This window comes from Mobula birostris, chromosome 4 (genome assembly GCF_030028105.1).
Source record: "Mobula birostris isolate sMobBir1 chromosome 4, sMobBir1.hap1, whole genome shotgun sequence".
Lineage (NCBI taxonomy): Eukaryota > Metazoa > Chordata > Chondrichthyes > Myliobatiformes > Myliobatidae > Mobula > Mobula birostris.
The window spans coordinates 185,203,810-185,228,763 of NC_092373.1; the positions used below are offsets into that span (position 1 = coordinate 185,203,810).

The window sequence follows — 24,954 nt, forward strand, 5'->3', positions numbered from 1 at the left end:
AAATGCCTTGTTAACGAGGAAGGTCAGAGGAGAATGATCAGACTGGTTCAAGCTGACAGGAAGGCAACAGCAACTCAAATACCATGTGCTACCACAGTGGAGTGTGGAAGAGCATCACTAAATGCACGACACATGAAATGTTGAAATGGATGGGCTACAGCAGCAACTGATGTTTGGTCTGAACAACAACTGAACCTCTTGACCATGTCTTCGTGCTTTTATGCACGGAGTTGCTGCCGCCTAATTGGCTGATTAGATATTTGCATTGATGAGCAGGAGCCTCTAACTAAGCGGCTGCTGAGTGTATGCACATGTGCATAATGACAATAATCTCAACCTTGACTGCAAAATTGAAATCTAGTTGGATAAGAGATCCGTGTCTCACTTCTGTTGATTTGCATTTTAGCTCCGTGAATTATCCAGTATTTTGCAGCCTTTTGCTTTGTCATGTCCAATTTCCATACCAGCATCCTCTCAAACTGCTTTACCTTGTCAGCAGTGGCAATCTCTAGCTTTGAGGATAATTAGACCTATAAGATGTAGGAGCAGAAATAGGCCATTCGGTCCATCGAGTCTGCTCTGCCATTCCATCACGGCTGATTTATTATCCCTCTCAACATGATTCCCCGCCTGCTTGCCATAACCTTTGACGTCCTGCGTAATCAAGAACCTAGATTAGATTAAATTGCATGTCCATCAGCCACAGTGTTATGCTGAACTTCTAACCTACCATGAGATTAACCTAACCCAAGGGTTCCCAACCTTTTTTATGCCATGGGCCCCAACCATAAACCAAGCGATCCACAGACCCCAGGTTGGGAACCCCTGATCTAGTCTTTCCTCCTTCATAGCTCTCTATTTTTTTTCCATCCATGTGTCTGTCTAAGAGTTTCCAACTGTCCCTAATGTCTCTGCATCTAACACCATCTCCAGCAGGCTATTCCATGCACCCACCACTATCTGTGTGAAGAACCTAACTGTACTTTCCTCCAATCATCTTAAAATTATGCCCCCTTGCGTTAGCTATAAGTTAATCACACATGCATGGAAACATGCAATGAGATGTGTTGTTTGCATTAACAAGCAACACAGTCTGAGGATATGCTGGTACACTGATAGATTCAGCAGTGACTCAGTTACCTGATAATGGAGCCACACATTTACCGGCCCAAAGTGTAGCTGGGGTATACTTTTCCTTTCCCCATCGATGCACTTCTACTTTGCCCATTTAAGTTGATGTCTGAGTGGCACTGAGGTCTTTTAGTGGGTATTCCTAGCTTCAGATGCCCACGTCCTTTTCCCTATGTCTCCAGTGTTTCCTTTCATTGCCTTGGGATGTCAGGTCATGACTTACCTAGGTGCAGAAAATTAACCGGTCATCTCTCTTTACCTGTATATATTATCACTAATTCTGTGTTTCCCCAACGACTTTTGCAGGCATTAGCCATAAAGACGGTGATGTCTTACGGTGGTGTCTGAAAAGAGGATGCTGTCCAAGTTGCATGCCATCTTGGACAATATCTCCCATCCACTACATAATGTACTGGTTGGGCACAGGAGTACATTCAGCCAGAGACTCATTCCACCGAGATGCAACACAGAGCGTCATAGGAAGTCATTCCTGCCTGTGGCCATCAAACTTTACAACTCCTCCCTTGGAGGGTCAGACACCCTGAGCCAATAGGCTGGTCCTGGACTTACTTCCTGGCATAATTTACATACTACTATTTAACTATTTATGGTTTTTTTGCTATTTATTATTTATGGTGCAACTGTAACGAAAACCAATTTCCCCCGGGATCAATAAAGTATGACTATGACTAAAGCCAGAACCTCTGGAAACAGCTACATTTGGAAGGAAATTTGCTCCCTTGTCTTCTAGCTTTGCAACAGGACACTGGACATAGACACACAGCAATTTGGTACGGTGGTTACACAGATGTAAAGAGCAGAAAGCCAAAGAATAAAATATTAATGATAAATGGTCAACATTTCCGTGGTGGGTTACACTTGAGTATGGCAGAGAAAGTGAACCCGAGCGTGGATTCAGAAGGCAAGTTGGGAGATGGTAGAGTAAACAAGTTTGGAGGACAGAAGAAACTCTGGGAGGGAAAAGAGTGGCACGCAGTGAATATGAAGGACAGATCAACTAAGAGCTACGATGATTCATGGGAAAATATGATTCCACACCTTTTCTAGGAACATGGTTGACTAAAAGGTCAAAAATTAAAAGAAGAACATTCTCGGCCAACGACAAATTCAATGATGCCACCACTGTTGTTGGACAAATCACAGATAGTAGTGAGTCAGTGTACAGGAGCAAGATTGGCTGAGTGATGTTTCATCAGTTCACTCTTGCTCTCATTTCCTTATAAACCCAGAGCTGATTGTTGACTTCGGGAAGTGGGAAGGAGGCCAAACATGCACCATTCTACATTCGGGACTACTGGTGGTGACAGCATCTTTGAATTCATGAGAATAACATATCAAATTACCTGTTCTAGGCTCATACAAGGATGAATTTACAAGAGAGGTGTGCCAGAATCTTTACTCTCATAGAAAATTAAGGAGGTTTGGCAAAGTTCAAGGTACATTTATTATCAAACTATCTATACCACATACAACCTTGAGATACATCTCCTTGCAGGCAGCCACAAAACAAAGAAACCCTATAGAATCCAATAAAAAAAGGATTGTCAAACATCTGAAGTGCAGAAAAAAAATTGTGCAAACAATAAAAGCAAGCATATAACATTTAGAACTGAAGTTCATGAAAGAGAATCCACAGCCACAAAGCCAGTTGTAACTGCAGTTGACCCAGGAGTCCGTTAGCTGCACCCACAGCCTCAGTTCAGCACAGGGTTGAGTAAACCTCGCGGAGAAGTGAGCTGAACACCAGCCTGTCCCTTGCCTCTGGCCCTGACCTCTGACTGTTTCAATCTGACCCAGCGCTTAAATCGGCTACATAGCCGGTCAATCCTCGCTCTCATACCTGGGCTTTGCCACTTTGATACGTCTCGGGCTTGTGACCAGCCGTTTTGTTTTGGCCCACGCCTGACCTTCCCTATTCAGCCTAACGCTTAAATCGGTCAAAACCCCACTTGTTCCTCATTCTTGAGCCCAGGCCTTGCTGCCTCGCTGCATATCACTGATCACACTCTACCTAATGTACTATTAATAGAATCTTGATTGGTTACATCAAGGTTTGGTATGGTAATGTGAACATGCAGAGGCATTAAAAAGCTTCAAGAGTAATAGACTCAGCCCAATCCATCACCAGTACCATGGGAATGCTTATGAAGGCAACATCTCATTAAAAATCATCACTGTCTAGGCCATGCCATCTTCTGGCAGCTACCACTGGGCAGGTGATACAGAAACCTTAAGACCCACATCACCAGGTTCAAGAAGAGCGACTTCCTTTCAACAACTTGGTCTACATAACACTAATCATTACCTCGGTATAGCAACACTACAACCATTTTGCACTAGCATTGACTTTTTCTTTGTTCCAATTGTGCTCTTGCTTGTAGAATTTTATATAATACCTGATTAGCTTGTGTTATTGCTGGAATGTGTCTCAGATACTGTGTGTTGTGTGATGGTGTTGCAAGTAAGGTTTTCATTGTACTTGTGCCTACATGCATTTGTGCACATGCCAATAAACTCAACCTTGACTTTGGCTGCAGGTGAGAGAGAGCGAGAATGACAGAAATATTACAGATGTGAGAAGTGATTAAAATGCCAGATAGACCATCAATAGAAGCCATACGGATTCAATAAAAAAAGGAACAGCCACCCTGTAAAAAGTAGCCTACAAAGGCAAAATAAAACAAAGTAACTTAAAAAGCCTAGATAATCAGAATCAGAATCAGGTTTATTATCACTGGCATGTGTCGTAAAATTTGTTAACTTAGCAGCAGCAGTTCAATGCAATACATAATGTAGAATAAATCAATCAATTACAGTATATGTATATTGGAGATTAAAAATCGTGCAAAAGCAGAAATAATAATATGTTTTAAAAAGTGAGGTAGTGTCCAAGGGTTCAATGTCCATTTAGGAATTGGATGGCAGAGGGGAAGAAGCTCTTCTTGAATTGCTGAGTGTGTGCCTTCAGGCTTCTGTACCTCCTTCCTGATGGTAACAGTGAGAAAAGGACATGCCCTGGGTGCTGGAGGTCCTTAATAATGGATGCTGCCTTCCTGAGACACCGCTCCTTGAAGATCCTGGGTACTTTGTAGACTAGTACCCAAGGTGGAGCCGACTAAATTTACGACCCTCTGCAGCTTCTTTCAGTCCTGTGCAGTGGTCTATATGACCTAATCTATCACAGGTAAAGCCCTCCCCACCATTGAGCACATCTGCATAGAGCACTGTCACAAGAAATCAGCATTTGTCCTCAAGGACCCCACCATGCAGGCCATGCTCTCCTCTCACTGCTACTATCAGGAAGGAGGTATAAAAACCTCAGGACCCACAGCGCCAGGTGCAGAAACAGTAATTACCATTCAACTATCAGGCTCCTGAACCAGAGTGCAGAGTTTCACTCACCTCAACACCAAACTGACTCCACAACCTATGGACTAACTTCCAAGGACTCTACAACTCCAGTTCCCAGTATTATCTATTATTATTATTTGTTTTGCTTTCTGTATTTGCACAGTTTGTCATCTTTTGCACGAGTTGCTTGAGAATCTTTGTGTAATAGCTTTTAACTGATTCTATTGTGTTCCTTTGACTCTACTGTGGAGGCCCACAAGGCAGGTTCCTTCTTCTTCAGCTCTTTACCTTTCCCACCTATCATCTCCCAGTTTTTCACTTCATCCCTCTTTTCCCACCCACCCCCTCACCAATCATCCATCAGCCCCTCATTCCCCCTCTCCCTACTTTATTATGGTTTCTGCCCCCTTCCTTGTCAGTGGTGCTAAAAGGTCTCGGCCCAAAATATTGACTGTTTATTCCTCTCCATCGATTCTGCCTCACCTGTGAGTTCCTGTAGCATTTTGTGTTTGTTACTCTGGGTTTCCAACATCTGCATGTCTTGTGTATACAGCAAATATATTAGTATGGTTCTGAAAAGTAATTTTAATACCCTAACATTAATTACGGTAGAATTAGTATAAAAGCTAATGTTCAGACTGTTTTTCACATCTCTTTTGGAGAATGTTTTGCAGCAAATTTTACAAGATTTCCGGATGCTCCACTCGAGTATTCAGGCCTCTCTTTCACATGTTCTATCAGTCTGTTGTTGCCGGTACGATCTTCTATGTGGTGGTGTGCTGGGGCAATGGCATCAACACGGGTGATATCAACAGACTCAATAAACTGATTAGAAAGGCTGGCTGTGTTACAGCAGTCAAACTGGACACACTGGAGGCCGTGGTAGAACAGAAGACCCTCTGGGATATCCCGGCAATTCTGGACTATGTTTCTCACCCTCTGCATGCCACCTTAGCTGCACAGACTTTTACTAACAGACTAAGACTACTGCACTGCACCAAAGAGCGATATATGAGGTCATTCTTACCCTCAGCCTTGAGGCTCTATAATGAGTCAACTATAGCCGGGGAAGCGATAGCCCTCTCCTGTTAGACTGTTCCAGCTAACTTATTTTTTATTCTTTGTACTTCCCTTTTAATATTTATATCTGTGCACCTGTAATGCTACTATGACACTGTAATTTCCTTTGGGATCAACAAAGTATCTGTCTATCCAGAGAACATTTGCACAGTGGTAGAGTAGCTAATGCTGTTCCGACACAGCCCCCGAGACGTTCATTCAATTCTGATCGTGAGCTCACTGTGCGGAGCTTGCCTACTCTCTCCCTCTGACTGTGAAGGTTCCCTTTGGGTGCTCATGTTTCCTACAACATCACAAGGACATGCTGCAGTGATAAATTTTGTACTGTAACCTGTAGCTTTTTGCCAAAGAAGTCAAAACAGGTGACAGTGAAAGAGAATAAACTGCAGGGCTACAGGGGAGAGGGGACACTGGAGACTCTAGAAAAGGGGTTCCTAACCTGGAGTCCACAGATTCTTTGCTTAATGGTATTGGTCCATGGCATAAAAAAGGTAGGCAATTCCTGCTCTAGAGACTGGAGCTGATGGAATCTGGAGCAAAAAAAAGGTTGCTGGAGGAACAGTGTGTCAGGCAGTATCTATGGAGGGAAATGGACAGTCAGCGTTTGGGGTCGGGACTCTTCATCTGAACTGTAGAGGAGAGGAGAAAACTCAAAGGATGTCACTCCACTTTTTAAGAAGAGGGGAAAGTAAAAGAGGAGGAATTGTAGGCTGGTTAGCCTAACCTCAGTGGTTAGGAAAGTGTTGGAGTCTATTATTAAGGATGAGGTTTCAAGTTACTTGGAGACTAATGATAAAATAAGTCAAAGTCAGCATGGGAGGACAGGGACCAAATAATCCGATATATTTTCAGCAACCTCTCTCAGGGCTCTGGGATGTAGTCCAACTGGTCCAGGTGACTTATCCACTTTAAGACCCTTGAGTTTGCCTAGCACTTTTTCCTTTGTAATAGCAATGACACTCATGGATCTCTGGTACACTACTGCTGTCTTCCGCAGTGTAGACTGATGCAAAGTACTCACTAAGTTCATCTGTCCCCCATTACTACCTCACCAGCATCATTTTCCAGTGGTCCAATATCAACTCTCACCTCCCTTTTACTCTTTATATAATTGAAAAAACTTTTTGTATCCTGCTTTATATTATTGGCTAGTTTGCCATCACATTTCATCTTTTCCCTTCTTATAGTTTTTTTTAGATGCCTTTTGTTGGATTTTAAAAGGTTCCCAATCATCCATCTTCCCACTCACTTTTGCTCCTTATATGACATTTCCTTGGCTTTTATGAAGGCCGTTCAGCCTATCAAAGCTACTCCATCATTCAATCATGACTGATTTATTTTCCCTCGCACCCCCATTTTCCTGCCTCTGCCCTATAACCTTTGATGCCCTTACTAATCAAGAACCTATCAATCTCTGCTATAAATATATCAAATGACTTGGCCTCTACAGCTGTCTGTGCCAATGAATTCCACAGATACACCACCATCTGACTAAATAAATTTCTCCTTATCTCTGTCCTAAAGAGATGTATTCTGAGGCTGTGCCTTCTAGTCCTAGATTGCCCCACTACTGGAAACATCCTCTCCATGTCCATTCCATCTGGACCTTTCAATATTCGATAGGTTTCAGTGAGATTCTCCCTGGCCCAGTCTTCTAAACTCCAGCAAGGACTGGTCCAATCATGGACCATTCAGAAATCTGATTGCAGAGGTAGAAGCTGTTTATAATACACTGAATGAGAGTCTTCAGGCTTCTGTACCTCCTTCCCGATGGTAGTAATATGCATATCTATGCAGATTTTGACAAAACCTTTGTTATGTTTCCATGTATGACACTGATTAGAAAAGTAAATACCCATGGGAACAAGGGAATCGACAATTGGCCCAATGTTATGACTAACAGGTGGCTAGAAATTTGACCAGGTTGCTGTGAAGCTGAACATCGACAAATGTTGTTGATTAAGAGGCTGAGATGGTTGGGCTGAAATCACTACCCTGAGAGGAAATCCTGCAATGTTGGTGAAGGGCTATAATGATTGACCTCATTAACAATTACCAACACCATCCTTTGTTGACGTTATGACTTCTAACCATTTGGATATCTCTTCCTAGGCACCCATTATCTTCAGCAGAAGGGTATAAAAATATACCAGAATAAGATAGCTCAGGTGGCGGTCCTTTGGCCAACTACTCTTTCAGTAATTTTGGCTCAATAGGTTTTTGGTTCAAATGTCATTCAATTTAGATGTGCTGTCATTTAGAAGACTCATGACCACTCACAGAAATTCCCAACGTATTGTGATGAGAAGAGAAGGGGAATTTCTCTTTGGTATCCCAGCAGTGCTTTCCCCATCAAACGTCAATATTGTTTGCTACTGTGCTGCCTATGGGAGATTACTGCTTGTAGTTTGCCTGCTGTTTCCTATAGGGGCTACACGTCAGAAGCACTTCACTGAAGAGGGCACATACTGTCACTGTGAAAGTTGCTTCTTTAGTGCAAACCCTTCTGTTTCTCTGTCCAATGACAATGAAGCAATGGTGCACTAAATATAAGTATGACTTTTAACTTCTCTCTTTAGAGTGAAGGAGGTTGAGACATGACTTGATAGAGGTGTATTGGAAACAGCCCAGAGAGGTTCACCAGAATGATTCTGGGAATGTATGAGCAGCATTTAGCAAATTTCAATTTCAATTTTAGCATTTACATTTTAAATGCTGCCCTGTCCCCCAGTTTCTTCCAGTTCTCCTCCCTTTGAAAATACTTTTATCCCCACCAAGATCGAAACGGGCTCCTTGCCTGCCACAGATGTGGGATACTGTGATTCTAACCTGATACAACTTCAAGTACATTACTCAATCTTCCCAGAATCAAAGAGAAACAAATTCAGCAGATGCAGGTATCAGAAATAAAATCACACCTCTACAGGTCAGGCAGCAGCAGAGGGGAGAGGAACCAGGTTAATGTTTAGGATCAGTAGAAGAGTTTTAAATTATCTTTACACTTTAAGAGAAAGCAAACAAGCACTTCCTGTCTCTCCAGTTAACATTTGCCTCCATTCTGCACAACCTCTGGCATTCTTCCTAAAGAGGGGGGTCCCAAACCACTGCAACCTTGCACTGAGACAACCCGTTCGGCAGAGCGTTGCTGCTTCCCTCAATTTCCATTCCCACTTCTACCTCCTGCCCCATACCGATCTTGGCCAGAGCCCTTCACGTTTAGCTCTGCGCAGAATGACAATGATTAATCCTCGCTTGTCTGTGGCAGGGTGCCCAGGCGAGTGACTCAGGGCACGTCTGACTGCAAGTCACTGACTCGCCCCCTCGTTCTCTCTCTCTCTCTCTCTCTCTCTCTCTCCATTTTCTGGCCCACACTGCACCCAGATGGAATGGCTCAGAAGCTGAAGATTTATGAGGAGCAGGCTTAACACCATACAAGAGAAAGGGTGGGGGGGAGGGTCTAAGAACTTCTTTAGCACACTCAGTAAAACAGGAGGGTTGCCTCGCAGTCCAAAAGAAAGCAAACTGATCCTATTCACAGTTGCCTTGTAGTGATTCAGCAGGAGGATTCCGAGAAGTCCATGTCAGGTCTCTGATCGACCTCGCCAAACGTGGCCCCTCCCATTCTTCCTCACACCTACAGATGTTTCTTGCTCTGGAACAGCTCCTTCTCCATTCTAAAAGTTATCACTGAACTTGCTCGCTTCTTTCAGGCAGTGACTTCCAGACTTGTCATACTGTCTCTGCTGCCTTTGCTAGTCAACTTAAACCTACCGTCATGGAGTTATCGTATACTGTATGGAAAAAGGCCATTTGGTCCATCGACTCTTGTGCTGACCATACAGCATCCATGTACGCTCGCCCTAATTTATATCAATTTAAGTTTGTTAACTTATGTTTATCATTGTTTCCCATTATACTGTACTGTTGCTGCCAAAAACTAATTTCCATGGAATTTATATCTGGTGTATGCATCTCATGACCAAAATAATCTTAATCTTATTTTATTGGCAGCCATCCCTATCACCACTCCAGTTACATCATCGAAACAACTTGTTTTAAGAAAAAGATAAAGATCAGCTTTGTCGCATGTACATTGAAACACCCAGTGCAACATGTCCAATGACCAACACAGTCCGTGGATGGTCCTGGGGGCAGCCTGCAAGTTTCGCCATGCTTCCGGCTTGCCCACACTTACCAGCCCTACCTTGTGCGGTTTTGGAATGTGGGAGGAAAGTGGGGCTCCCCAAGGAAACCCACAGGGTCACAGGAACAACAGTACAAACCCCTTACAGACAGCAGCGGAAATGAACTCGGGTCACTGCTCTGCTACAGTGCCGCACATCTTCACCAAACTTTCTGACAGCTGAAGAGGGTTGTAATGAGCATAGGTTACATAGAAGCAGCTTGAATTCACCTTGTTTCAGAGGGGAGACTGATTATGACCTCTCATCTCACTTGCAAACCCCAGTCCGTTTGGATTGGCGACAACATCTCCTCCACAAGGTCCACCAGCACAGGTGCACAAGGCTGGGTGCTGAGCCCTCTGCTCTACTCACTTTATACTTACGATTGTAAGGTTAAGCACAGCTCCAATGCCATAGTTAAGTTTGCTGACAACATCACTATCGTTGACCAAATCAAGGGTGGGGATGAACAGGTATGTAGGAGGGAGATTGAAAATCTGGCTGAACATCAACAACCTCTTATTCAATGTTAGCAAGACCAGGGAGATGATTATTGACTTCATGAGGAGGAAACTACAGGTCCATTTGCCAGTCCTCATCAGAGACTCAGAGGTGAGCAACTATCAATTCCACATTTTTCTAATCATTCTCGGCAACTTCCACCACCTCCAAAGAGACCCTAACACCTAACACATCTTTACCTCCTCCTCACTCTCTGATTTCTGCAGGGAGTGCTCCCTCTGTGACTCCCTTGTCCTTTCGTCCCTCCCCACTAATCTCCCTCCCGGCACTTATCCCTGCAAGTGCCCATTCACTTCCTTTCTGGGCCCCAAACATTCATTCCAGGTGAGGCAACACTTCACCTACGAATCTGTTGGGGTCGCCTGATGTGGCCTCCACTGCATCAGAATATAGAACATAGAACACAGAAATCTGCAGCACATTACAGGCCCTTCGGCCCACAATGTTGTGCCGACCATGTAACCTACTCTAGAAACTGCCTAGAATTTCTTCACCTCATAACTCTATCTTTCTAAGCTCGATGTACCCAACAGTCTCTTAAAAGACCCTATTATATCTGCCTCTACTACCTTCGCCGGTAACCACCACTCTCTGAAAAACCTACCTCTGACATCCCCCCCCCGTACCTATTTCCAAGCACCTTAAAACTATGCTCCCTCATGTTAGCCACTTTAGCCCTAGGAAAAAGCCTCTGGCTATCCACACGATCAATGCCTCATTAGTGAGAAACATCATAAATTGGGGGACATTTCATCAAGCACCTCCGCCCCATTCGGCAAAGCAGAACTTTCTGGTGGTCAAGCATTTTCATTCCCATTCCTTGGCCTCTCCTTGTGCCATGACGAGGCCACTCTCAGGGTGGAGGAGCAACACCTTTAATTCGGTCTGGATAGACACCAACTGATTTGTCTTTCTGGGAAAAAAAATTTCTCCCCCCCTTCACTCTTCATTTATTCCACACTCTGGCCTCCTGGTGCCCCTCAACCTTCTCTTTCTCCAATGGTCCACTTTCCTCTCCTATCAGATTCTTGCTCTCTAGCTTTTTACCTCTCCCACGTACCTGGCTTCATCCATCGTCTTCTAGCTATCCTCCTTCCCCTCTCCTCACCTTTTTATTCCCATTCCTTTCCAGTCCCGAGGAAGGGTCTCAGCCCAAAACAGCAACGGGTTGTTCATTTCCATGGATGCTGCCTGACCTGCTGAATTGCCCCAGCATTTTGTGTATGCTGCTCTAAATTCCTCGGTGTTAACACTTTGGAGGATCTGTCCTAGACCTAGCGCTTAAATACAATAACAAAGAAAGCACAACAATGCCTCTACTTTAGAAGTTTGAGCAGAGTCAGCATGACATCTAAAACTCTGACTAACTTCTATAGATGTGTGGAGATTATATTAACTGGTTGCGTCATGGCCTGGTATGGAAACACCAATGCCCTCGAATGGAAAATCCTACAAAATGTAGTGGATACAACCCAGTCCATTGCATGTAAAGCCCTCCCCACCATTGAGCACATCTACACAGAGCACTATCACAGGAAAGCAACATCCATCATCAGGGACCCCTACCACCCAGGTAATGTTCCCTTCTTGCTGCTGTCATCAGAATGAAGGTACAGGAGCCTCAGGACTCACATCACCAGGTTCAGAAACAGTTATTACTCCTCAACCATCAGACTCTTGAACCAGAGAGAATAAGTTCACTCACCCCATCACTGAACTGTTCCTACAACCTATGGTCTCACTTTAAAGGACTCTTCATCTCATGTTCTCAATATTTATTGCTTATTTATTTTTTTTTTCTTTTGTATTTGCAGTTTGTTGTCTTTTGTAAACAGGATGTTTGTCCGTCCTGTTGGATGCAGTCTTTCATTGATTCTAATATGTTCCTTGGATGTACTAAGTATGCCTCCAAGAAAATGAATCTCAGGGTTGTATATGGTGACATATATGTACTTTGATAATAAATTTACTTTGAATGTGTTTTATAGTAGTTATTTCCTCTTGTGGTGGGAATATTCATATTGACGTGCAAATGGAGTTGGCAACATTCATAGTCATAGAGCAATACATGGTTACCGGCCCTTCAGCTCAACTCGTCGATGCCAACCAAAATGCCCATCCAAGCTAGAACCATGTGTCTGCATTTGAGCTATGCCCCTGTGAACCTTTTCTATCCACGTACTTGTTGGAATGTGTTGTTACTTTAGCCAGAGGATGGTGAATCTGTGGAATTCCTTACCACAGGCAGCTGTGGAGGCCAAATTTTTATGTATATTTAAGGTAGAGGTTGGTATATTCGTGATTGGTCTAGGTGTGAAGGGAGATGGGGAGAAGACAGGAGAGTGGGGCTGAGAAGAAAATGGCAAGCAGACTCGATGGGCCAAATGGCCAAATGCTGCTCCTATACCTTATGGCCTTACTGTACCTATCTCAACCACCATCTCTGCTAGCTTGTTCCATACATGCACCTTCCTTTATATGAAGTTTCCCCTCAGGTTCCTTTGGGGGTGGGGGATAAATGGTGTGATTTTATACGCCTGAAAGGCAACTCATTCTCTTACGCTCCAAGGATTTAGGTTTAATAAGATTTCCTCTGTATTTTCTACATTTTGACAGTATGGTTCGTTCTCCTTTTGTGCTGCTGAAATCTGACTAGACATCACATGTGGGTTGTAGAATGCTCTACAGACTAACTGATGCAGATCGATTGTTACAGCCAGTAAGTCGATGCTTCCTGTTATTGTGTCAAGGTCAATATAAGTTGGATGCTGGATTTTATCCATAGGCAATCCCCGAGACCCTGAACACTTCACTGCTAATGCAGCAAAATACTGCTCCTCCCTCACATCCCCAGTTAAAGAGGGATTTTCTCTAAACATTGGCAATCTTAATCAACCCCCCCACCCAAGCACCCTCCTCCAGCATCTCTCTTTCCATCCTCCATATTTACCAAATACAAAGGATAGTGAACTGACAAGAGACTGCAGATGGTGGAATCTGGACCAACAGACAAGACTGCTGGAGGAACTCAGCGGCTCGAGCAGCATCTGTTGGAGGAAAGGAATTCCTGATGTTGGGCCTTGACCTGAAATGTCAGCAATTCCTCCTCCCACCATCAGCCCAGAGACATTGCTCAATCCACGGAGTTGCGGCCTGAAGTGGCGGGGGTTAAAATGCAGGTCAGGTATGTTAAAGAAGAGTAGTGCTTCCCAGTGCTAGGGATGCTGGTCTATTAGAGAACAAATATCACCCCCTACGAGCACTGCAAAGACATCCCCTAGTGTCACTTTATGTACATACAATTAGTCTATGTATATGACTGTTGTGATTCATTGGATTGCTTTTATACTTATGGAAAAATCAGAGTCACTTTATTGCCATTATGTGAAACATACCAGAATTGATTGTGGTTCGGTGCCAAACAAAGCACAGGACAATACCATAATAGACAACACAATGGCAACCTACAATTTACAAGACAATAGTGCACACAGTCATGAGCAATCAACAATTAGCAGAACAATGTGCAAAGGTCAATAATCAGTTTAATTAAATGTGAACATATGAACAAACTCAATAATTATCAACGGACCAAGTGAGCAGGAGAGGCCATTTAATGGATGTTGTGCAGGGACAGTCAGGGTATTGCACCTGAGTGGGGTTTGTTGAGAAGGTGGATAATTACAGGAAAGAAGCTTCGGAGATGTCTTGTTCTGGTGGTGATCAATCACCATGCATCTCCCTGTTGGTAATTTGGTCGACAGGTGACCGCTAGGGTGGGTGGAGTCGGCAATAAATGTTTCGGCCCTTTTCTTTGCTCTGGCAATGAACAGCTCTTTTAATGTCGGTGGCTGACAGCAATGATCTCCACTGAGCGGACCGCTTGTTACAACCTCGACTTGGAGAGGGAGGAGGCAGTGGGAAACCAAACAGTGATAGAGGTGGTCACAGCACTCTGAATGATGGCTGAGTATTGTGTTTTCTTTTGTGTCTTTATTGTGTTCTTTATGCTTATTGTGTTTTTTCATGCTGCTTCGAATCCAGAGTAAAAATAATCTTTTTCTCATTTACACTCGTGCACTGAAGAATGACAATAATCAACCTTGAGTCTGTAAAAGATGTCTGAATACACATTAACTTTACACATTATATGCTGGAGGAACTCAGCAAGTCAGGCAGGTTTATGGAGGGGAACTCCTTCCTCATCGTCCTCCTTGTTCTGGCTTCTGCTCCCTCCCAGTCCTGATGAAGGATCTCAGTCCAAGATGTCGACCGTTTATTCCCCTCCATAGATGCTGCCCAACTTGCGGAGTTCATCCAGCATTTTGAGTGTTTGCTCAATATTTCCAGCATCTGCAGAATCTCTTATATTATTAACTTTAACTTCACCATCTCTATTCACATGTGAGAGAAAAAGTGCACTCTGAAAGCCTCAGTAAACCTTTAATCTTTAAAGCATGACAACAAGCCTGCATCCCCCAAGTTACAGGTTCCCATCAGTGCTTGGCTGCCATCTCTCAATCCAAACCCTGTGTGCATTCTCTGCGCTGTGGGTGACCTCACATAATGGAGAAAAGAGAGGATTTTCAGCTATTGTCTCTGGCCCTTTTGATTTTGAAAGTAAGCAGAGCAAAATCCAGAACGTTATTCACCGATAGTGCAAACGTCATCAACCATTTGTCTGCTGTAATCCACCACTCCTCTTTACTGGCTCACAGAGGGGGTGCAGTGCTTCATCTGATGAATCTTAATGCCTTTCCTCATAAAAGGCTATTCAGCCCAGTGAGGCTTTCCTGCTCTTTGCCCGGTTATGAGTTGAGTAATAGTGAGGGGTTACATTGATCATGGAGTAAGTTTATACAGGTTGGCACAACTTTGTGTACAGAGAGGCCCGTTCTGTACTGAACTGTTCTATGTTCTTTGAAAGTAGTCCCACATGTTCTGCTCTTTATATTATCAACAGATGTTCCAAATCTGTCTCACTTTTACAAACGTTTGTAAATCAACACACACAAAATGATGGAGGAACTCAGCAGGCCAGGCAGCATCTATGGAAAAGAGTACAGTCGATGTTTCAGGCCGAAACTTTTCGGCAGGACACTTTTAAATGACTACTTATGGATGGTAGAGGTCTCCCTACCATCCATGGGGGGCATTTATCAGGAGTGATACGTACGGAAGGCTCTTAGTATTATCTAGGATCCCACCCATCCAGCATCCTCCAACTTTCTACCATCAGGAAGGAGACTCTGATACATAAAACCAAGAACGGTCTGGATGAGAAACAGTTTCTTCCTCAGGCCATGAGGCTTCTGAACCCAGCTGCATCGTATTCAAAGTGTCACTGGTTCATCTGTTCCAGAACTTACAGTATATATTAATGCACTTTAGTTTGTTATTTATGTGTGATTTTATCTTTACCTTCATTAGTTATCGTATGTTGTGTGTACTACTGTGCTTTACACCCTGGTTCGGAGAAAAATTGTCTCATTCCTGTATACATTATATGGTTATATATGTTATATACATTTATATAGTTAAATGGTAATAAACTTGACTTGACTATTAAGTCTGTAACCACTAATCACTTAACAGCAGAGAAGGACCCACTTTAGACCCCAAGCTGATGTCAAAGTTAACCTTTGTTTACATTAATCCTCATTTCTGTACTCTGTGGATTCTGACAATTTTCACCAAGGGTTTAGCCAATTCTTCACTAAATAGTTTGGCTCAGATAACTATTCAGCTGTCCAATCACAAATCTTTACAAAGAAGCAATTTTTAAAAAATATGAATGCATGTGGATCCGAACCTGTTAGAGTCTCCTTTAGGCTGTGTGTAGTATGACAATGTTATTAAAGGAATTGTGGACAAAACAGAGTTCAGGCTTGTGATAAATCAAATGGCCAGCCCCCACCCACTCCTGCCCCCCAATTTGTTAGATTAGTCACGGGGAGCACTCTCAAAACCCATGAACCGCTCTTTCAAATTTCAAATACGCATATGTCACCATATACTATTTGGGATTAATTTTCCTGTGGGTATCATAGGAACGCAAAGAAATACAAGAGAATGAATGAAAACTGCATGCAAAGGCTGACAAACAACCAATGTACGAATGACACACTGCGCAAAACAAACAAATAAATAAATAATACTGGGAATATGAGCTAGTTTCCTGTTAAATTAAGAGTCATCAAGTCATGCAACATGGAATCAGGCTCTTCAGCTCATCTGGTTCATGCCAACCAAGATTCCCAACTAAATTAGTCCAAATTGCTTACATCCCTCCATCCCAGGAGTTTCTAACTTTTTTTTGAATGCCATAGACCGATAAGGCTGTGGACCTCGGCTCTATACATTTCCTATCACTCTAACAGTCCAGGTGCCTTTTAAATGTTGTTAACCTACCCATTTCAACCACTTCCTCTGGCAGCTCATTACACAGATGGACAATGCGGCTTAATTTGTAAACCAGGGGCTTGGCCTGAAGCATTGACTCTGTGGTTTCCCTTCTCACAGGTGTTACTAAACCTACTGAATGCTCCCTTCTTTGCTGGTTTATTCTAAGGACTAGATAGAGTGGGGGTGCAGGAGGTGTTTCCTATAATAGCAGAGTTCAAAACCAGAGGGCACAGTCTTGGAACTGAGAGCTGTCCTTTCAGAACAGAGATGAGGAGGAAATTATTGAACCAGAGTGTGGATGAATCTGTAGAATTCATTGGCACAGACATCTGTGGAGGCAAAGTCATTGTGTATATTTAAAACAGGGTTTGATAGGGTCTTGATTAGTCAGGGTGCCAAGGATTACAGGGAGAAAGCAGGAGATTGAGACTGAGAGGGAAAGTAAATCAGCCATGTTGGAATGGTGAAGGAAACTCAATGGGCCGAATAGCCTAATTCTCTCCTATGTCTTATGGGTTACGTTCCATGCTACACAGTTCTGCCCAGTTCTAAAGCAACAATTAAAAAAAAAGGCTTATCCTGATTGGAATTTCTTCTTATGAATCAGCAGACACTGTTGAAGCAATGAAGCACATTGGTCACTGGGCCACACGTGGCACCACTTCATTTAGATTTGGTCTAAATCATCACCTCATGCCTTCATACAGGATAACTGACAGATTCTCTTTCATGAGGGAATCCTCTACCGCGGGATACGCTTCCTCAAAAGAAAAAGAAACGGTGAATAAGGCTGGGTTTGATTTAGTAATGCACTTCCCTTCCAAAGTTCAAGGAAAGGACAAGACTTTGAAACCCTGCAAGTCACCTCAGGATGGCAAATGAAAGCCTTCTGCTGTGTTCACTGACAAGCCTTCACTGGGTTATTTATTGTACCTCCTTACACTGGTGCCTCCTTTTGCTTAAGATCATGGAAGTGATCAAAGTCCACATTCTCCCCCAGCACCAGCACAGCATGCTTCTCTGCTCTCTCTTATTAGTCCACAACTAATAAGGACTGCCAGTCGGAGGGATTATCTTTAGAACATTCGATAGCCTTGAGCACAATCCCTGCTATTTTACCCGTAGCTTTCCTGTCTCAATGTCCGTCTCTCATTCATTTCCCCAAATGCATACTCCCAGTGGAGAAGGCTGTTTGCCAACAGCCCACATTGGAATTTAATGTCCACACTGTGTGACTATTAAAAACTGCGCAAATCTTTGGCACTGATGCACATTTTCAGAATCTGGCAAATAAGAAACAGGCATTCGGACTTAATTTGTCAGAGGAAAAGTGGACAGGACTGTAAATGGAATAAAAATTATAAAAATGCTGGAAGCACTCAGCAACACCTGCAGAAAATCAAACCGAGTTAACTGTTTGAAGACCCTTTGCTGGAACTGTTAACTGCGGCAAGTTTTAAGTTGGAGCGAGGGAGTGGAGGGGGCTGGTTGGATCAAAGCGAATCAAACAAGTTGAAAAACTGAGTGTCAGAACGTTGAAGGCAAATGAGATAAATGATAAGTTCAAAATGATAATGTGACAACGACCCACTGAAGATAATAATACAGCTTCTTCAAAGATGGAATTATCAGAAGAAATAAGAGCATTAAGACATGGGAGTACAATTAGACCATCTGGCCCATCAAGTCTGCTCCACAATTCAAAAGAAGCTGATTTTTTCCACTCCTAAGTCTCCTGCCTTTTCACTGTAACCCACAGTGCCCTTACCAATGAGGAGCCTCTCAAACTCTGTTTAAAATACACCAAATGACTTGCCCTCTACAGCCATCATTAGCAATGAATTCCACAGATTCACCACACTCTGGCTGAAGCAATTACTCCTCATCTCAATTTTAAAGGGACAAACCTTTATTCTGAGGCTGTGCTCTCAAATCCTAAATTATCCTACAAATGGAAACATCCTCTCCATGTCCAATCTACCTTGGCCTTTCAGTTTCCATTATGTTTTAATGAGATCTCCCTCCTTGCCCCTTCCCTTCCAACCACCCCATCCGTCTGAACTCCTTTGAGTTCCAGCCCAGGACATCAAACATTAAGCCTTTCACTCCTGGGATCATTCTTGTAAACCTTCTCAGGACATTCTCTGGAAAGTTTGAGTGTGTTCAAATTCAACAGTATTTGAAAAGTTTAAAAAAATTGCAGATGCTGGAAATCTGAAATAAAAACAAAAAATGCAGGAAGCATTCAACAAACTTCTGGAGTTTTCTGTTTTTAATCTCAGTTAAGTGTGTCTCCTTTACCTTCTCTATCCTCAGTGGTTTGTTTCACAACTTGTTTTATTTCCCTGGTTCCATCTCTCTGCATGGATGCTGACTGACCTGCTGAGTTTTTCCAGCATACTTATTGTTTTTATTTCAGACATCCCATATCCAAACGTTTTTTCTGATTTTCAGGGCAGCAACCAACTTGCATTGACAAATGTCCTTTCTCCCTCTTGTCTTTGCCTTTATGTCCCACTAGAAACCATTCCTTGAAAATACTGTCCATCCCATCAGATTTGGACTGGAGTTACAGATTTAATAGAGGCTTTCAAAATGAATAAATAATATTAGACAGGAAAATAAAATCCCAAAGATTTGAGGGAGCAAGTAGATCAAGTAGGTTCCAAATGTAACCCAAATCAGTAATATCATCTGCCAGCTCTGTGTGTGTCTCTATTTATGTGTGCATATTATCTGACACTGATAGGTTCACATTTCTATCGTACACATGCACAGATGCTTACGTGATAATTGAAACTCTGAGGTTCTAATAAAATTACACATTTTTAAAATGCAGAATCACCTTCATTTCGCAGAATCACCTTCATTTCACAGAATCAATACATAATTAAGAACTCCAAGAAATTTCCCTTCTTTCTCAAAACCAAGCTAAATGGAAAGGCTTAATAAATGTCAACTGTGTTGCTGTTTAAAGACCTTTGTAACAACAGAGTGAATTGTAACTTGGCCTGATACTGGCACAAGCGTCCCAACCCCCTCCCCCTCCCCCTCCCAGGAACGTCAAGCTAACTGGCAGCCATTTACAAACAACACATACCAGACTGGCCAAGGGCCAGTGCAACCATGAAAAGGCCAACGAGTAAGCAACTTTAAGCTGACTCATAGAAATCCCATTGCGTTAGGAATTTCTACCTTGCAAGAGTAGAAAGATCAATAAATTTGTCACTTCAAACTGAAGAGGTGAAGAAGAAAGGGGGATCAGCTAGAGAAGACAGGAGACCACTCAGAGGGAAAGAGCACCAGGAGTCCAACAGGACTGGGAGCCCTCCAGAAATAGAAATATTTCACTGACGGTCAAAGTTTCTGAAACTTAATGCCACAGCAACGTGACCAATCATCTTACCTTGGAATCTGAAGAAAAATGAATAACGCTGAGCCATCAGGGTTCCAGGAACTAGAATATTCTTCACGCGCAAGTTGGAAGGAAAATCAAATGCAGACTATTTAATCAGAATTCTGAACATCTACAGTTTCACTGGATGACATACTCTGAATCTTCTCTCAGTCTGCTACTAAAATTTTAAAAAGCTCAAGCTGCAGCCCATCATAATTTGATCCATTTCTGCTCCCCGAATAGCCCCCCTCCCCAGGCCCACAAACAGACATCCCACCTTGCAAAAACTCATTTCAGGGAGATAGCACCCCACCCCCCGCAACCCCATATCCCCAACCCCTGGTCGACCTCCAAGGGCGCATGTATACAGGATATTTGATTATGAAAGAACACAACAATTTATTTGACACATATTGAAACTGTTTACATATATATATATATCCTTGTTGAGTATTTCGTTGGCAATCTCAATACTAATGCAAATAGCTTTTCTATTTCTTTTGCAAACTTTCCTTGTACTGTGATGTGGCTCTGCTGAAAAGAACTGTGAAATACTTGAGCAGCCTTCCCTACAGTTAGTCTCCCTAATATGTTGTGGTCCCTAAAAGAAATAAAAGCATAAGGTGTATCCTTATTATGTTGTCTTATGTAATACTTTGTTTCGTGATTTTGTTTAATCTGTAAACCAATCTGTAATCTGTAAACTGGGTATATGCAGAAAATGTGACATTAAAATATGTACGTATATTATCATGGAGTCATTTTTAATTTTATTACAACTTTAAGCAAGTCTACAGGGAGTTTGGCCTCATCACGTAGTAGCTCCTTAGCAGCTAGCCAGCTAGTTTAAATAATGTTAGCTATGCTAATGAATGAATGACACATGTTAAACTCACCTCAACATGTCTTTTACAGTCTTAACCCACCATGGGCAATGGAAAAGTCACGGTTTGCAAACAGTGCAGCCAGCAACACTGTCATTATTTTTGACCCCTATTAGGCAGGGGTACACTTTAGTGTAGTCTGGGGTGAGGTGCGTTTTATATTTTCTTTTTTTGAAACACTCTGCCATGACGGTGCAGGACACTAAACTGAACTGATGGAGAGACAGAGGTTGCCTGTAAAGCCCGCCCATAGAGTAAACTGATTGGTCTTTCTTTGTGATAAGTGGACCTATCAGGATGCTCGCTCCCACTCCCGCTCCCGCTCTCACTTCCGGGATATTGTATATAATTTGCGGGCATCAGGGAACTGCTATTAATATGCAGGAGACTCCCGGAACTTCCGGGAGAGGTGGGTTGTCTGTATAAAGCTGAAACTGAACAGGGAGTTTACGCTCAGTGGCCATTTTATGAGGTACACCAGAACTTTAATGCAAGTATCTGATTAGCCAATCATATGGCAGCAACTCAATACATAAAAACATGCAGATATGGCCAAGATGTTCAGTTATTGTTCAGACCAAACACCAGACTGGGTAAGAAACATGATCTAAGTTAATCTGACCATGGAACGATTGTTGGTGCCAGATGGGGTAGTTTGAGTATCTCAGAAACAGCTGACCTCCTGGGATTTTCACACACAACAGTCTCTAGAGTTTGCAGCGAATGGAGCAAAAAAAGGGATAAAACATCCAGTGAGCAGCAGTTCTGTGGGTGACTACGCCTTATGAGAGGCCAGAGGAGAATGGCCTGGCTTGTTCAAGCTGACAAGAAGGTGACAGCAGCTCAGATAACCATGTGTTATAACAGTGGTGTGCAGGAGGGCATCTCTGATGTACTGGACCTTGAAGTGCATGGATGAGAGCAGCAGAAGACCACAAAAATGCACCCAATGGCCACTTTGTTAGGTACAAGAGGTAGCTAATAAAGTGATCACTCAGTGTACAATTTGATTTGGTCCTCCTGTCTATGTTTCACACCCCTTCAAGGCCTACTAGTTAATTTATTAACTTGGCCCTGTCCTTGTGATTTTACAGCCAATTAATTATTTTTCATGTGTAAGCTAGGAAGCAAAGCAGCACAGAATGATCCCATAAACAGCCACGTGACGATGACCAGACAATCTTTGGAGTGTTGGCTCTGACACCAGGGAAAATTCCCCCGATACTCTTCAAAATTGTGGAAATTTCTTCTTACGTCAACTATGAGAGCAGATGTAAAATGTTGCAGTATTCAATTCTGTGCCAAGTTTCCGCTGGCAAAAATTAAACAGACAGCCGGTCCTGTACAGCGGATTTTGGAATTTAGTGTTCTACTGTAGCAATTCCCTACTGTACCTTGACCCTCCCTGTCTTTGTAGCCCCCACCCTCTGGCCAGACTTTCATTGCTTCATCATGGCTTGATATCAAGTTTTGTGTGAAAGTGATCCAGTAAAATGCCTTTGAGTGTTTTAAGGTGCTGGACAAACACTGCCCACTCTAAACTGCCTGGGTGCACAGCAGCGCAGTAACTGAAATGCTCCCGCACACATAGCCTTCGTTGCTGCGCAGCTGGAATAAAGGCAGACGAGAAAAAGTTTACGAAGCTTGAAAGATTTTCTTTGTTCTGATTCCGTTCTATCCTTCTATTTAGTCAAATGTATGTTATTTTCCAGTTTTCATTGTAAATATTCATAGTATGCACATTACAAAAAAAAAATTGGTGTACAGTTTTCAGGCAGTTTCCATGCAGCTGAAAAAAAAGAGGGGATGTTGTGTACAAATGCATGTCAAACTCAAAGATTGTGGCTTAGAGTTCTGTGTCTGCTTTGCAAGCTGATGCAAATGCACTAATACAAAGGCAATCCAGGAAAAAGCAAGAGGAGACATGAGACTGCAGACACTGGAATCCAGAACAACAATCAATCTGCTGCAGGGTCAAGCAGCGTATCCTTGGGAGGAAAGGAATTGTCAAGGTTTTGAGTGAGACCCCTGCATCAGGAATAAGAATGGAGAGGGGATAGAGCTAGACTGAAGAGGAGAGGGAGAGTGGTGCCACAGGGTCCAAAGGAGAAGGGTGATTGATGACAATGGGCAAGCAAGAACCACATGCACTTTGAGTCTGCAAACACACACAGGTTAGATAATTCCTATTGGGGCTTTTTTACAATAAAATGTCAGTTTATTGGCTGTTATTGCTGAAATTGTAGATTTACACTATTATACCTCGGGGCACTGGAGCTTGGAGTTCAATTCCAGCGCTGTCTGTAAGGTGTTTGTACGTTTCCCCTATGACCATGTGGCTTTCCGCTGGTTCCCTCCCACAGCCCAGACGTAGGTTAATTGGTCACTGTAAATTGTTCTGTGTTGAGGCTATGGTTAAACAGATGGGTGGCTGGGCAGTGTGGCTCATTAGGCCCAAGAAGCCTGCTCCCCACCGCATCTCTAAATAAATAAACTTCAAAACCAAAGAATCAGAGTCATACGGCACGGAAACAGGCTCACCACTAACAAACTATCTGCTGGAGGAATTCAACGGATCGAGCAGCATCTGTGTGGTGTGGTGGGGGGAGGGGTAAGAGGAATTGTCGATGTTTCAACCCGAAATGATTGACATTTCCTTTCCTCCTACCGGTACTGCTTGACTTGCTGAGTTCCTCCAGCAGATAATCCAGTTAATCCAGATACCTGGCATCACCATGGAAACAGACTTTCTGGCCTATTGCGTGCCTGCTTCCACCCAGTGTCCCTTTATGCTAATCTCATTTTATTCTCTCCACATTCTCACCAAGTAGCACCAGATTCAGCAGCTCACCTACACCCCAGTTACATTCTACAGAGGCCAATCTACCGACCCATGTACCTTTGGGATGTGGCCAGCCCTACACTGGAAAAACAGGCAAACTCTTCACATACAGCACTGGTGGTCAGGATTGAATACATGTCGTCGGCGGCAGTGAGGCAGCTCACTGTGAAGTAGCAGCTCTATTGCGATAGCCTTCTGCTTCCTAGTTCCCTGTTGCCATGCTGGGATTTGAACTCCCGTCTCTGTTTCAATAGTTCAAGCTTCTGGACACTAGTCCACAAAGCTACCATGGCCTAGCCTCTCCTTTTCCTGCAGTTTCCTCCCATCCTTACACCCTCCAAAGCATCTGCCTCATCCAGTTCTGGCCTCCTGCTTCGCTCTCCATCATTGATGGCCAGCAACCAAGGACGTCCCTCTCAAATCCCCCGGCCTTTCTTTCCGCCCTTCCGATACTCCATCCAGCAAACCTTAATCAGCAGGTCCAGTATCAACATGCAAGGGATTCATGAACATCTGTCTGAAGTATTTTTCTTTAGAAACGCAGGTTATTTTTGTACCATTATCCTGATGAAGACTCTTAGCCCAAACTGACGGCTTTTTATTCCTCTCCACAGATGTTGCCCGAATTGCTAAGTTCCTCCAGCATTTTGTTGGCGTAACCAGAGAGCTTGGTAACATGGTGTCATGACAACGACATTCCCCTCAAGGTCAGCAAAACGAAAGAGCTGGTCATTGACTTCATGGGGGGGGAGGGGGGGCTATGCACTTGCTCCTGTCTACATCAATGGTGTTGAGCTTGAGAGCTTCAAGTTCCTAGCAGAGTGCAGTACTGCGCTAAAGTCTTAGGTACCCGATGGTTTCAAGTGCTATGATCTCCACGGAGCCCTGATCTCAACACCACCAGGCTGTCTGGGATTACTTGGAGAGACAGAAGCAAGTGAGGCAGCCAAAGTCTGCAGAGGAACTGTGGTAAAATTCTCCAAGATGCCTGGAGCAGCCTACCAGCAGATTTCCTTACGAGACTGTACAACAGTGAACCTAAGAGAACTGATGCAGTTTTAAAGACAAAGGGTAGTCACACTAAATATTGATTTGATTTAGTTTTTTATGACTGTTTACTGCTCTTCATAGTAATTT

At 43.2% G+C, this 24,954-nt stretch overlaps 1 protein-coding gene across 7 annotated transcripts in view; it reads right to left on the reverse strand.

Annotated features, from left to right (window-relative positions):
- The window catches only part of rnf24 (ring finger protein 24), a 164,699-nt gene that overhangs the window by 96,673 nt on the left and 43,072 nt on the right, over nucleotides 1-24,954 (reverse strand). The window contains exon 1 of one of the 7 annotated variants that reach the window (XM_072256697.1): nucleotides 1,141-1,227. The exons of the other annotated variants lie outside the window; for them this stretch is intronic. The gene's annotated coding sequence lies outside the window, so the exon portion shown is untranslated. Of the gene's footprint in view, nucleotides 1-1,140; nucleotides 1,228-24,954 lie in introns of those variants that run through there. 7 annotated transcript variants of the gene reach the window in all.